This window comes from Macaca mulatta, chromosome 8 (genome assembly GCF_049350105.2).
Source record: "Macaca mulatta isolate MMU2019108-1 chromosome 8, T2T-MMU8v2.0, whole genome shotgun sequence".
NCBI classification, from domain to species: domain Eukaryota; kingdom Metazoa; phylum Chordata; class Mammalia; order Primates; family Cercopithecidae; genus Macaca; species Macaca mulatta.
The window spans coordinates 43,583,554-43,597,687 of record NC_133413.1 but is presented as its reverse complement, the minus strand read 5'-3'; the positions used below and the strand labels follow the sequence as shown (position 1 = coordinate 43,597,687).

Sequence of the window (14,134 nt, the reverse complement as noted above, 5' to 3'; positions counted from 1 at the left end):
TCGTGATAGCAGGAGGATGAAGTTTGTGGACAGAATTTGCAGGCAAGCTTAGATGTTTTAAATTGCAAGATGAACATACTAACATGAATTCAGGCAAGTAAAACATGAAGTTACATCGAAAGAGAAGGAAAAAGCTACTGCCCAAAGTGGAAGAGGAGGATACAGAAAATAGGATCCTATACAGCTGAAGAAAGTGACAAGCCACAGCAATTTCCAGATATTCTCAGTGAAGATGTTAATGGAAATTATAGACACAGCAAATAGAAACAGCCAAAATATTTGTGGGCAGCCATACATTATTATTATTATTATTGTTATTATTATTTTTTTTTGAGATGGAGTCTCCCTCTGTCGCCCAGGCTAGAGTACAGTGGCGCAATCTCAGTTCACTGCCAGCTCTGCCTCCCAGGTTCACATCATTCTCATGCCTCAGCCTTCCAAGTAGCTGGGACTACAGGCGCCTGCCACCATGCCCGACTAATCTTTTGTATTTTTAGTACAGATTGGGTTTCACTGTGTTAGCCAGGATGGTCTCGATCTCCTGACCTTGTGATCTGCCCGTCTCGGCCTCCCAAAGTGCTGGGATTACAGGCGTGAGCCACCACACCTGGCCCAGCCATACATTATTTTTATTTTTTGAGACAGAGTCTCGCTCTGTTGCCCAGGCTGGAGTGCAGTGGCGTAATCTTAGTTCACTGCAACCTCTGCCTCTCAGGTTCAAGCGATTCTCGTGCCTCGGCCTCCAGAGTAGCTGGGATTACAGGTGTGCACCTCCATGCCTGGCTAATTTTTGTGGTTTTAGTAGAGATGAGATTTCCCCATGTTGGACAGGCTGGTCTTGAACTTCTGACCTCAGGTGGTCCGCCCACCTCAGCCTCCCAAAGTGCTGGGATTATAGGCATGAGCCACTGCTCCTGGCCAAAAAGATACATTATTAATGAGAACAAATTTAATTTTTTTAATCACAAAGGAAAAACGACAGTAAATACTATATATCTATACAGAATTGTGAACTTTCTGGAGAAAGATGCTTTTAGAATACAAGTGATGGCATTATTATTGTTCTTATATCACTGCCCTTGCTTGTTTGGTCAACAGCTGTTTCTCAGGGGTCCCTTTTTCTGAATTCCATCACATTCTTGGTCTCACTGCCCTGGGAACCAAAGCATTAAGATTTGGGAGTGTATTAGTTAAGTAGAGTTTAACTCCCAGTTTTTCTGAATGCATGAAGATTGGCACTACAGACAGCCATGTAAGAAGACAGCTTGCATTTTTTTTTGAGACAGAGTCTTGCTCTGTCACCAGGCTGGAGTGCAGTGGCATGATGTCGGCACACCGCAACCTCCGCCTCCTGGGTTCAAGTGATTCTCGTGCCTCAGCCTCCCAAGTAGCTGGGATTACAGGCGCCTGCCACCATGCCTGGCTAATTTTTGTATTTTTAGTGGAAACAGGGTTTCACCATGTTGACCAGGATGGTCTCGATCTCCTGACATCGTGATCCACCTACCTTGGCCTCCCAAAGTGCTTTAAGAAAGGCAGAAAAGTGCGCTTAGGCTGTTTAATCTTAGCCTTATAAGGAAAGCTATTGGCTGGTGAACTTACACGTATTTTTCTGGCCAATGATAACACCCAATACCTGCTGTATGGCCAGGATGCTGGAGAACTCAGGAAGCCGGTCAAGACTTGGGTCTCCCTTACAAATGTAAAATCTGGGCAATTCATGATATTCCTAATTCCTTTGCTGTCCTCAAACCCTAGGTCCTCTGAAACTCTGTAAGGAGATACAAAAACTATCTGCCCCTTTGCTTGTTGCAGAATATAAAATAATCATACAAAATTTTTAAAAATTAAATCTATCTTCTGAAACACTGTGGCCAACATAGCATTTAGCAGGTTGAGTAAGATTCTTTTCCTAATGATTTTCTGAATATGTCAAGCAAAGAGAAAGGTGACCTTTCTATAAAGAAATTCATGTGCCTTTATATCATGGGCATCTTTGATGAGAAGCTTATGTGCCTAAGTGCTGGGCAAGTCTATTTATTTATTTATTTATTTATTTGCGATGGAGCCTCACTCTGTCGCCCAGGCTGGACCGCAGTGGTGTGATCTCGGCTCACTGCAACGGCACAATCTTGGCTCACTGCAACCTCTGCCGCCCGGGTTCAAGCAATTCTCCTGCCTTAGCCTCCTGAGTAGCTGGGATTACAGGCGCCTGCCACTGCATCCAGCTAACTTTTGTATTTTTAGTAGAGACGGGGTTTCTTGGTCAGGCTAGTCTTGAACTCCTGACCTGACCTTGTGATCCATCCGCCTCGGCCTCCCAAAGTGCTGGGATTACAGGCATGAGCCACCGTGCCCAGCCTAAGTCTTCATATTTATTAACGTCTATATAGTTTACCTGAGAGATCTTGAGGGACTCATCCTAAGGTCTAAATGAAAGCCAGGCCAAACTCAATCTCTTTTTCTCTCTGGCTGGATCACAATGGGACAATTATGACTCACTGCAGCCTCAAACTCCTGGGCTTAAGCAATCCTCCCACCTCAGCCTCCCAAGTAGCTGGGACCACAGGTGTGCACCACCATGCCTGGCTGATTTTTCTTTTTATTATTTTTTGTGGAGATGGGGTTTCACTATGTTGCCCAGGCTGGTCTTGAAGTCCTGGCCTCAAGCGATCCTCCTGCCTCAGCCTCCTAAAGTGTTTGGGATTACAGGCATGCACCCAGCCCAAACTCAGTATTTCTAAATGCTTGCACCTTAGAGCCATGCGTGCTCTCTCTCTCTCTATTCCCATAGTGGTAGGAAAAGGTCTGATTATAGTCAAAGTAAAGGGTAAAGGGTAGCCTTGCTCAAGACTGTGCCCCGTATCAAAATTTCATTTATTGTCTTGAATTTTAATGTCTTTCTTTTCTTTGTGTTAATGAATCATAGACATGGGCACCGTTTTGATAACATTTATTTATTTATTTATTTATTTATTTATTTGAGATAAGGTCTGTCTCTGTCACTCAGGCTGGAGTGCAGTGGTGTGATCTTGGCTCACTGCAGCCTCCACCTCTTGGGTTCAAGCGATTCTTGTGTCTCAGTCTCCCGAATAGCTGGGATTATAGGTGCGTGCCACCATGCCTGGGTAATTTTTGTATTTTTAGTAGAGACAGAGCTTCGCCATGTTGGCCAGGCTGGTCTTGAACTCGTGACATCAAGTGATCTGTCCCCCTCAGCCTCCAGAAGTGCTGGGATTACAGGCATGAGCCACTGTGCCCGACCCGTTTTGAGAACTTTAGACTAACAGTTATTGAAGTAATTGTTTTCTGTGGGAGAACTCTTAAATAGAATTTATTCATCTGTATACGTTGACCGTTGAACAACATGGATTTGAACCGCGGAGATTCACTTACATGTGGGTTTTTTTTTTTTTCAAGTAAGTTTCACCAGTGTGCCTGCCTCCCTTTCCACCTCCTCTGCCTCATCTGCCTCTGCCACCCATGAGACAGCAAGACCAACCCCTCTTTCCTTCTTTTTATAATTTTAATTTATTTATTATTATTTTTTGTACAGATGAGGTCTCCCTAGGTTGCCCAGGTTGGTCTCAGACTACTGGGCTCAAGCAGTCCTCCTGCCCAGGCCCCGCAAAGTGCTGGGATTACAGGCGTGAGCCACGGTGGCTGACCGCCTCCTTCCTTCTAATGAAGACCTTTATGATGCTTCACTTCCACTTCATGAATAGTAAATATATTTTCTTTGCATTAGATTCTTAGTAACATATTCATTTCTCTAGCTTACTTTATTGTAAGAACATAGTATATAACACGTATAACATTAAAATGTGTTAATTGACTGTTTATGCTATGGGTTAGGGTTCGAGTCAACAGTAGGCTATTAGTAGTTAGGATTTTGGGGAGTCAAAAATTGTACGTGCCCGGGCGCAGTGACTCACACTTGTAATTCCAACACATTGGGAGGCTGAGGCAGGCGGATTACTTGAGGTCAGGAGTTCAAGACCAGTCTGGCCAACATGGTGAAACCTTGTCTCTACTAAAAATAGAAAAATTAGCTGGGTGTGGTAGCATTTACCTGTAATCCCAGCTGCTTGAGAGGCTGAGATGGGAGGATCACTTGAACCTGGGAGGCGGAGGTCACAGTGAATCGTGCCACTGCACTAACCTGGGCGACAGAGTGAGACTCCACTCCCCTCGCCCTCCCAAAAAAAACGTTGTACGAAGCTGGGGATGAGAATGGTGGCTCACACCTGTAATCCTGGTGCTTTGGAAGGCCAACGTAGGAGGATTGCTTGAAACCAGGAGTTTGAGACTAGCCTGTGCAACATAGTAAGACTCTGTCTCTACAAAAATGAGAAGATTGCTTGAGCCCAGGAGTTCGAGGCTGCAGTGAGCTATGATTGTGCCACTGCACTCCAACTTGGGCAACAGAACGAGACCCTGTCTCTTAAAAAAAAAAAATGCAGATTTTTGACGTGCAGGGATTTAGTGCCCCTAACACCTGAGTTGTTCAAGACTCAACTAGGTCATGGTTTTCTTGAGCAGGTCATGGTTTTCTTGAGCTGACAAAATACAGTAAGATTCATTTAAAGTTATTCCTAAATTCTGGCCAGGCATGGTAGTTGATGCCTGTAATCCCAGCACTTTGGGAGGCCTAAGCAAGCAGATCACTTGAGGCCAGGAGCTCGAGACCAGCCTGACCAACATGGTGAAACCCTATCTCTACTAAAAATACAAAAATTAGCTGAACGTGGTGGTGCACTCCTGTAGTCCCAGCTAGTCAGGAGACTGAGGCATGAAAATTGCTTGAACTTGGGAGGTAGAGGTTGCAGCAAGCTGAGATCGCACCATTGTACCCCAGCCTGGGCGACAGAGTGAGAACTTTGTCTCAAAAAAAAAGAAAAAAACATAAATAAATTATTCCTAAGTTCTAAACTTTTTAATTAGAATTACAAAGATGGAATTACAATTACAATTGTTGTCATTATTTTCCTTCTGCATGTAGTGTCTATGAATTATACATCTCTTAAGATGTCAATACTTGAAATCATAAGGAATACGAGGCCTAGGCTGGGTGCAGTGGCTCACGCCTGTAATCCCAGCACTTTGGGAGGCCGAGGTGGGCAGATCACCTGAGGTCAGGAGTTTGAGACCAGCCTGGCCAACATGGTGAAACCCTGTCTCTACTGAAAATACAAAAATTAGCCGGGTGTGGTGGTGGGTGCCTGAAGTCCCAGCTATTCGGGAGGCTGAGTCAGGAGAATTGCTTGAACCTTGGAGGTGGAGGTTGCAGTGAGCCGAGATGGCACCATTGCACTCCATATGGGTAACAAAGCAAGACCGTGTCCAAAAAAAAAGAGGCCTAACAGGAGAAGATTGTGAAATTTTAAATTTGTGACATCTTAAAAACTTCTGGGTTATGATAGGTTTCTTTACTGAAACACTTCCAGGTTTCTCACCGGTAAAAGTAAATATCTTAATTGAGTTCGACATTCACCCGCTATTTATCAGAAGGCTAGAGAACAGGATGATTATGTTCCATGCCACATACCATTATCTGAGTATTTTACTACTAACTTAGCTCAGAACAGATAATGAAATAATTCCACCTTTAGAGTATCCCAAAGTGATAGAAATTATTAGATTTTTCAGTTTATTTCAGTTCAGTTATGAAAATACTGAAGTCTGGTCATGCAATTGTGTTAATTGTTGATATTTTTTTGAAATAAGAACCAGAAGCCTTGAGTCATTTGGTCTATTACTGCTGATCTTGCTGTGAACAGCTGTGATGCTATGAGTTGCTAACTCATTGGAATCAGTAAGATTTGGATGTGACCCATGGAGCTGTAAGGGCTGCTGTTGCCTTTGACTTTTCTCTGTGAAGCAAGATCATGCTTTCCTAGTCATCCTTTCTTTGCTTTGTATTAGACATGTTTACTTTCAGTGAAAATTCAGCTTGACCCTGAACTTTACCCTTGGCTATAACCTGCTTCTAGGCTGGAATTTTAATTCATTTATTTTAGAGTTCTACTCATATACTTGTAAGCATGAAAAAGCCACTTTTTTCATATTTTCCACCTTTTTTAGGGGGTTATAATTAGAATGGCAGAGCTCAGAGGCTAGTCCCTGTTGACAACCAATGGAACCAATGAGCTGAACAGGCTTGGAGACTTTGAGGAAATTGAAGGGAATCCCAGGGGGTGGTGGTTATTGCATCCAAGTTATCAAAGCCATTCATAATACTGAAGATGTTAACTGGTGTGCATGGTATTTAGGATATGGTAATCCATATTGACAAGTACAAGTCGTTGGTTCTTTTTAGGCATTTGAAAAAGTACGAATGATAAGAAGCCATATAACACGACAAACTCAATCTAAGTCTGTTATGCTCCTGTTTCTGACCTCATTCCTGTTCCTTACACTCTAGATGTAACCTGTATCTTCAACTTGGTGCTTATGGTTCCTATGAATAATTTTTTTGTTTTGTTTTTAATAGAGACAGGGTCTCGTTCTGTCACCAGGCCAGAGTACAGCCCACTGTAGCTTCGACCTCCTGGGCTTAAGTGATCCTCCTGCTTCACTGTCCTGAGTAGCTGGGACTACAGGCATGCGCCACCACGCATGGCTCATTTTTTTTTTTTTTTTTTGTATTTTTGGGTTTTTTTTTGAGATGGAGTCTTGCCCTGTCACCCAGGCTGGAGTGCAATGGTGTGATCTTGGCTCACTGCAACCTCCACCTCCCGGGTTCAAACAATTCTCCTGCCTCCGCCTCTCAACTAGCTGGGACTACAGGCACCCACCACCACGCTCAGCTAATTTTTGTATTTTCAGTAGAGATGGGGTTTCACCATGTTGGCCAGGCTGGTCTCGAACTCCTGACCTCAAGTGATCTGCCCGCCTCGGCCTCCCAAATTGGTGGGATTACAGGCGTGAGCCACTGTGCCTGGCTGCTAATTTGTTTTTTGTTTCACTATGTTGCCTAGGTTGGTCTCAAACTCCTGGCCTCACCAGTCCTCCTACCTTGGCCTCCCAAGGTGCTGGGATTCCAGGTGTGAGCCACTGTGCCTGGCCTGTTCCCAGAAATGTTTTTAAATTTAGCTAACTGTGTACCCCAAAATAATATGGTAATATAAGCTGTGTGTGTGTGTAGTCATGGCATCAATTAGCATAACTCAGGAAATGTGCTCATAAAACAAGTTGATTTTTTCTCTACATTTATTTGTTGGGGATAGTTCTTCCCCTGCCACTGGACAAAAACTGATTACTCTTGTCACTCTGCTTTAAAAAAAAAAAAAAGAAAAAGAAAAAGAGTTCCATGATCTCCTTAAGTACCATTCAGTAATTAAAATATATAATCAAAACTTCCTCCCTCCCTCCTGGGAAACGGTGCCACACTGTGGGCTTAGCGTGAGTCTCCATCGGCCAATTGGGCTGCCGGCAGTAGCAGTGGCCAGGTCAGCCATGACGGAGGAGGCCCATTTTGTGGAGCCTTTTGCACACTTCATCCTTGCCGTGTCCACCTTTTCACATGGTCCCACTGAGCCAGCACCAGGAAGGCTGGGAAAGAGGTTGACTATTATCAGAGGATTTTCCACTTCCTTTCCTGCAGTGAGAACCTCCCTGCAGGGATGCTGTGCGGTGGGCATCCGCAACATATGAATTTCTTCACCTTCTATGCCCACTCCTAGAGTGCATCCACATAGAGTTTCTCTCCTCTTCCTCACCAGCCTCCAGTTGTATCTTTCCAGATCCCTAAGCAGCTGTCTAAATAGTTAGCCACTCCTGTGACGCAGTGTCCCACGCTCAGGTCCCCTGCTGATGCCTCCCTTGCCTGAACCCTACCAGAAGTGACAGGGCAAGGAAGCCAGGTTGATGCAGCCTGCTCAGATTAGTCTTCTAGAACATAAGAAGCACAGGGAAGGAAAAAAGGTATGAGAGACAAAAGGATCCAGGACACCATGCATGCTGAGGTCTGTGTGCAGGTCTCTCTTCTGTTCCATCATCCGTGAGCCTATTCTTGCACCAATGAGACACATCTCAGCTACTACAACTTCATGTCTTGCTAGACACAGGGCATATCTCTTCACCTTTTCTAAAACCAGCATGTCAAGTTCCATTGAAAACCTTGTTGGGACCTGGATTGCCAGGCAAATATTTTTCTCAATTTTTACTAAGCTTATCTGTTTGCTTTTTTTTTTTTTTTTTTTAGAGATGGAGTCTCACTCTGTCACCCAGGCTGGAGTGCAGTGGCATGATCTCCGCTCACTGCAACCTCCGCCTTCCCGGGTTCAAGCGATTCTCCTGCCTCAGCCCAACTGGGATTACAGGTGTCCACCACCACACCCAGCTAAATTTTTTTTTTTTTTGTATTTTTAGTACAGACAGGGTTTCACCATGTTGGCCAGGCTGGTCTCAAACTCCTGACCTCATGATCCACCCGCCTCAGCCTCCCAAAGTGCTGGGATTACAGGCATGAGCCACCGCACCCGGCCAAGGTTATCTGTTAAATGAAATGATCAGATCGAATTTTACCCTCTGAGCCTAAATGCTGGCTTTGGTCTCAGAGGCATTTTTACTTGCTGTCTTAACTGCTGCATGGAGTTAATATACAGCTGTGTATTACTCTGGCAGCACGTTTCCTTAATGGAAAATTTGTGGTCACTTCAAAATCTACACAGTACTTGGGAATAGAAAACTATTCCCTTTCTATTCCTTGGGAATAGAAAACAACTTGTCACAAGCAAATTTCCTCAGGGAGCCCCTATCAGGGATCTGATAATTTTACATTTATAGCTCTTGCTGGCAGGGGCTAGTGAAGTTTCTATATTCAAGATGGCTGCTCTGGGGTTTCTGGTTACTTAAAAGGTGATTTTTCCTATCCTGAAATAGTCCCTCCATGTCATTAAACATTAAGTGAAGATCTTTTCTGCAATATTAAAAATCCCCTAAAACATGCTTTCCTAATTGTGCGCGCGCGCGTGTGTGTGTGTGTGTGTGTGTGTGTGTGTGTGTTGTTGTTGTTGTTTTTGAGACAGGATCTCATTCTGTCACCCAGGCTGGAGTGCAGTGGCATGATCTCAGCTCACTGCAGCCTTGACGTCTCAGGCTCAAGTGATCCTCCCACCTCAGCCCTGCAAGTAGCTGGGACCACAGGCGTGGGGCACCATGCCCGGCTAATTTTTGTGTTTTTTGTAGAGACAAGGTTTCGCTGTTGCCCAGGCTGGTCTCAACTTCCGGGCTCAAGTAATCCGCCCACCTTGGCCCCTCAGAGTGCTGGGATGATAGGCGTGAGCCCAGCCCCTATGTTTTTGTTTTTGTTTTTGTTTTGAGATGGAGTCTTGCTCTGTTGCCCGGGCTGGAGTGCAGTGGCGCGATCTTGGCTCACTGCAGCCTCTGCCTCCCAGGTTCAAGCTATTCTCCTGCCTCAGTCTCCTGGGTAGCTGGATTACAGGTGCTTGCCACCACGCCTGGCTAATTTTTGTATTTTCAGTAGAGATGGGGTTTCACCATGTTGGCCAGGCTGGCCTCAAACTCCTGACCTCAAGTGATCCACCCACTTCGGCCTCCCAAAGTGTTGGGATTACAGGCGTGAGCCACCGTGCCTGGCCTGGCCCCTAATTGTTAACTGAAGCACTCCTCATTTTAAAATTAGAAACGAGAATCACAGATGTTGGTTTTCAAGCACATAATCCTTCAAACATCTAAGAAAATAGAAACTGGACTAAGTAAAACATTTGTAGATTTTATGAGATAAACAAAGATATGCAAGTTGTGCACACGAATCCTTTCGTTGGGAGGAAAAGATCACGTCTGTTTCTCGGCCCCTGCGCATCCCAGAATCTGAGCTTCTAGTTATGTTGTTTGACACTCGGCTGCTCCGTGAAGAGTAATTACCAAAACATTTTGAATACAAATTATTATCATTTCCTGGCAGTAAACAGGTCTGTTAAAACATGAAGCGAGAGAATATATACATGAACAGAAACAGAAAGATCAAGAACAACAGATACGGCAGCTAATAGGTGGATTTTTACGTCTCTTTCTGCCTTTTTTTTTTTTTTTTTTAAAGAACTCTTTGTAGGTAAAACAAAGAATTTCTTCAAAGATAGTTTATGAATCTGAAGATTAAAGATTTCACTAGCAAAGTAAAATGTGACAGCACAAAGTTAGATCTAAGTTACTAGGTCAATAAATCCTTTTATTGCTCAGATACTATTTTTTTAAAAACCCACAACATCCTACTAGCATAAACTTGTTTTCACTTGACAATAACCCTTAACCAAAGATCTTTGGTAGTACCTAACTTGTAAAAACTATTCTGTTTTTTCAACAAAACAAATAGTTTTTTCAAAATGGAGGCTTAAAAGTGTGAAGAGTAGGCATTAAGTTCCCACGGGGCTTCCTGGTTCCAGGCAGAATTTCACAGAACTTCGTATCTGCAGCATTTGAGGTATATATACAGGAAGAACTTAGGATATAATTCAGAAGAGCCAAGATCTTTCTTTTGGTTCTGTAATTCTGTGCCTACTCATTTTGGAGCAAAATACATGTATTGCTGTACCCCTAACAATCCTAGCATGTAGGTGGTCCACAATCCGCATTTTAGCATTCCCAACAATCCACAGCAATGGGATGTTATTCAGATGTTTGCCGTTCTCAACACATTTCCAAGTTTTGAGTACAGTACTGGAGAGTACTATCATAAAGCCATTTATTCCAGCTCTTGAGGGTGGGGTAGAATAAAATCGTTCACACTGACACCCTTGCACATTAAAGCTGGTCACCGTGTGATGGTTATAGTCATCGATGTTTATCCTTCCAGCAAGCACACATGAGGACGGGGATCACTTTGGCCTGTTTCAGTTGGTGTTTGCACTACAGAGTAGTCTCTGGTGATGTTACACTACAAGCCTTCTTGATTCATTTTATCTAATAAGTGAGAAGCACCTTTTTTCATATTGTTCTTGTAACTTTGATTTTACATAGAGAAATTCAGTAGCAAGAACTCAAATGAGTACCAAGTATGGTTTGTGCTTATTAGGTCCTTAGAGAATTTTGAAAAGTGGAAATTATCTGAAAATAAACTTTTATCAGAAGACTAAGTTAAAAGAATTAAGGAGAAATAGACTGCTAAGTTTTCCAGTTTCAATGATAGCTAGATTTAACGTTACACAGAGAACAATACAGGACAAAGTATGAGCAGAAGACTTATTTATTATTTACACTACCCAACTCAGAGGTTTCGATGCAATTCCTTTCCTTTCCCTGGGAATTCCTAATCTAGAATTAAAGGGCATTGGGATCCTCAAGGGTACTTATCTCCAGGCAAAAGTCCACTCTATTGGAGGTTAAACCACAGATATCTCCTCCCAGTTTTAGAAGACTTTACCAAGGGAGCACACAAATCACTGCCTATCAAAAGCCAGACAAACACTGCACTAATCCAGGTGTAGCATCGTAATTCTATTCTGATGTTAATGACCTGATGGGTCAACTTACCTCTTATTCATTTATTCATTTCGCAAATATGTGAGAGCTAAGTATCTGTAGCACTGTGTATGAGGATGCATGGAGTGTGGGGTGGATGCAAGGTTAAGTAGGAAACCACGTCTGCCCTCATGGAATGTACAGTCTCCTTTGTTGGGAAGGGGAAGGAAGCCGGTGAAGGGGAGAGGAGGTAAGTATAAATCACACATGGCACTAATACTCTGATTTCCTTTGACATTAAAACAAATGAAAAACAAAGATGTTACTCCTGGGAAACTGTAGCTTTAACTTATGCTAGGGTCCAGGGCTAAGTGGAATACGGAAGACATTTAATTGAGGTGTTATGACCTCTTTTTTGACTCCTGGCTATATAAGTATTATTTACTATGAGTTTCACTGGATAAGGAGAGACACTGAACATTTTAAAATAGGAAAATAAGCTTACAAAAGAAAGTTGGAATATGGACTGTAACTTCTAAGTTGTTAATTTTCTACAAATCTACCTTATTTAAAAGAAATGGAGTCTGGGCCGGGTGCAGTGGCTCACACCTGTAATCCCAGCACTTTGGGAGCCTGAGGCCGGCGGATCACCTGAGGTCAGGAGTTCTAGACCATCCTGGCCAATATGGCGAAACCCTGTCTCTACTAAAAATTGCACCACTGCACTGCAGCCTGGATGATAAGAGCAAAACTCCGTCTCGAAAACAAAAAACCAAACAACGGAGTCTGTATTTGGATTGTTTGTAATGCAATGCTTGAGGGGATGAGTAGCCCATTTGACATAATGTAACTATTACGCATTGCATGCCTGTATCAAAACATCTCATGTACACCATGAATGTAGACACCTATGTACCTAGAAAAATAAAAAAAGAACCCCACACTGAGTCATCAGGTGATCCAAGATAGTAACAATAACTGTGATGCCTTTTTCCTAATGAAACATGTCAATGTCTTATTTCTTTAAATACGTTTTTTAGGCCAGGCATGGTGGCTCAGACCTGTAATTCCAGCACTTTGGGAGGCCGAGGCAGGCAGATCACCTGAGATCAGGAGTTTGAGACCAGCCTGGCCAACATGGTGAAACCCCATCTCTACTAAAAATAAATTAGCTGGGCATGGTGGTGGGCACCTGTAATCCAGCTACTTGGGAGGCTGAGGCAGGAGAATCACTTGAATCCGGAAGGTGGAGTTTGCAATGAGCCGAGATGGTGCCATTGCACTCCAGCCTGGGCAAAAAGCAAAAGTCCATCTTAAAAAAGTAAGTACATTTGTTAATTATCATGGACTATTCCTTGATTTTTTTTTTTTTTGACCTCTGAACTTTTTATTGGCCTCTTGCTCCCCAAAGGGTACCCTGCTTCTGCTGGCTTAATGTCTCAGAACTTTGGTGTCGCTGGTCTCAGACACCACTTTGCTATCCACTATCCGGTGGGTTGGTCTTTTGGACGGTTTGCATGGAGTGGCTGCCGTCCAGGGCATCACCAAGATTGAGGCCCTCGCTGTCTTCCAGCAGGCGGCGATAGGTGGCGATCTCAGCCTCCAGCTTGACTTTGATGTTCAGCAGGTTCTCGTACTCCTGGACCTTGCTCTGGCCCTCTGCCCAGGTCTGTGCCAGCTTCGACTCCAGGTGCAGCAGGATTCCATTGAGCTGCTCCATCTGCAGGGCATAGCGGGCCTCCACCTCCCTCAGGCTGTTCTCCAAGCTAGTCTTCAGATCTCTCATTGAGTCCAGGTTGATCTCCAAGCACTGGACTGTATGTCTCAGGTCCATGAGTGTCACCTCCGACCTTAGCAGACTGAGTGGTGACCACTGTGGTCCTCTCCTCAATCTGCTGAGACCAGTACTTGCCTAGCTTGTCTGGATTCCTCCGAGACAGCTCGTCCTATTGGGCCCTGATGTCTGCCATGATCTTGGGGAGGACTTGAGATTTGGGGGCATCTACCTCCACGGCCAACCCAGAGTTGGCAGTCTGGACTTGCAGGTCTTTTACTTCCTCTTCGTGGTTCTTCTTCATGAGAAGCAGTTCCTCAAGAGCCCCCATCTCTGTCTCCAGCTGCAGCGGAGTGACATTGGTGTCATCAGTGACCTTGCGGAGCCCATGGACATTGCTCTCCACAGACTGGTGCATGGACAGCTCTGTCTCATACTTGACTCTAATGTCATCAGCAGCAAGACAGGCATTGTCGATCTGCAGAATGATGTGGACATTGTCCACAGTATTTGCAAAGATCTGAGCCCTCAGGTCCTTGATGGTCTTGAAGTAATGGCCCCAGTCTCTGACATGGGGTCCCTTCTCCAGATACTCCTGGATTTTGCTCTCCAGCCTCCAGTTCTCAGTCTCCAGGCTCCTCACTCTGTCCAGGTAGGCCAGGTGGTCGTTCAGGCTTTGCATGGTCTCCTTTTTGTTCTGGATGCCCCCCATTCCTGCCAAACCCCCAGCCATCCCTGTGGCCAGGCCCCCAGACCCCAAGCTGCACCAGAAACTGGTGGAACAGGACATGGAGATCCGGGAGCCTAAGCCCCTAGTGCCTGCATAGATGCTGGCCGTGCTGCTGACCGGCCGGGTGCCACAGCTGGGTGGCTGGACAGAGCCCAGGGACTGGTAGTTGGTGGAGAAGGTGGAGCGAGTGGTGAAGCTCATGCTGT

At 44.5% G+C, this 14,134-nt stretch overlaps 1 pseudogene; it reads right to left on the bottom strand.

The window, feature by feature from the left end:
• Positions 1-12,783: 12,783 nt before the first annotated feature.
• On the bottom strand, positions 12,784-14,129 carry LOC703242 (keratin, type I cytoskeletal 18 pseudogene; annotated as a pseudogene).
• Between the last annotated feature and the right edge of the window lie 5 nt (positions 14,130-14,134).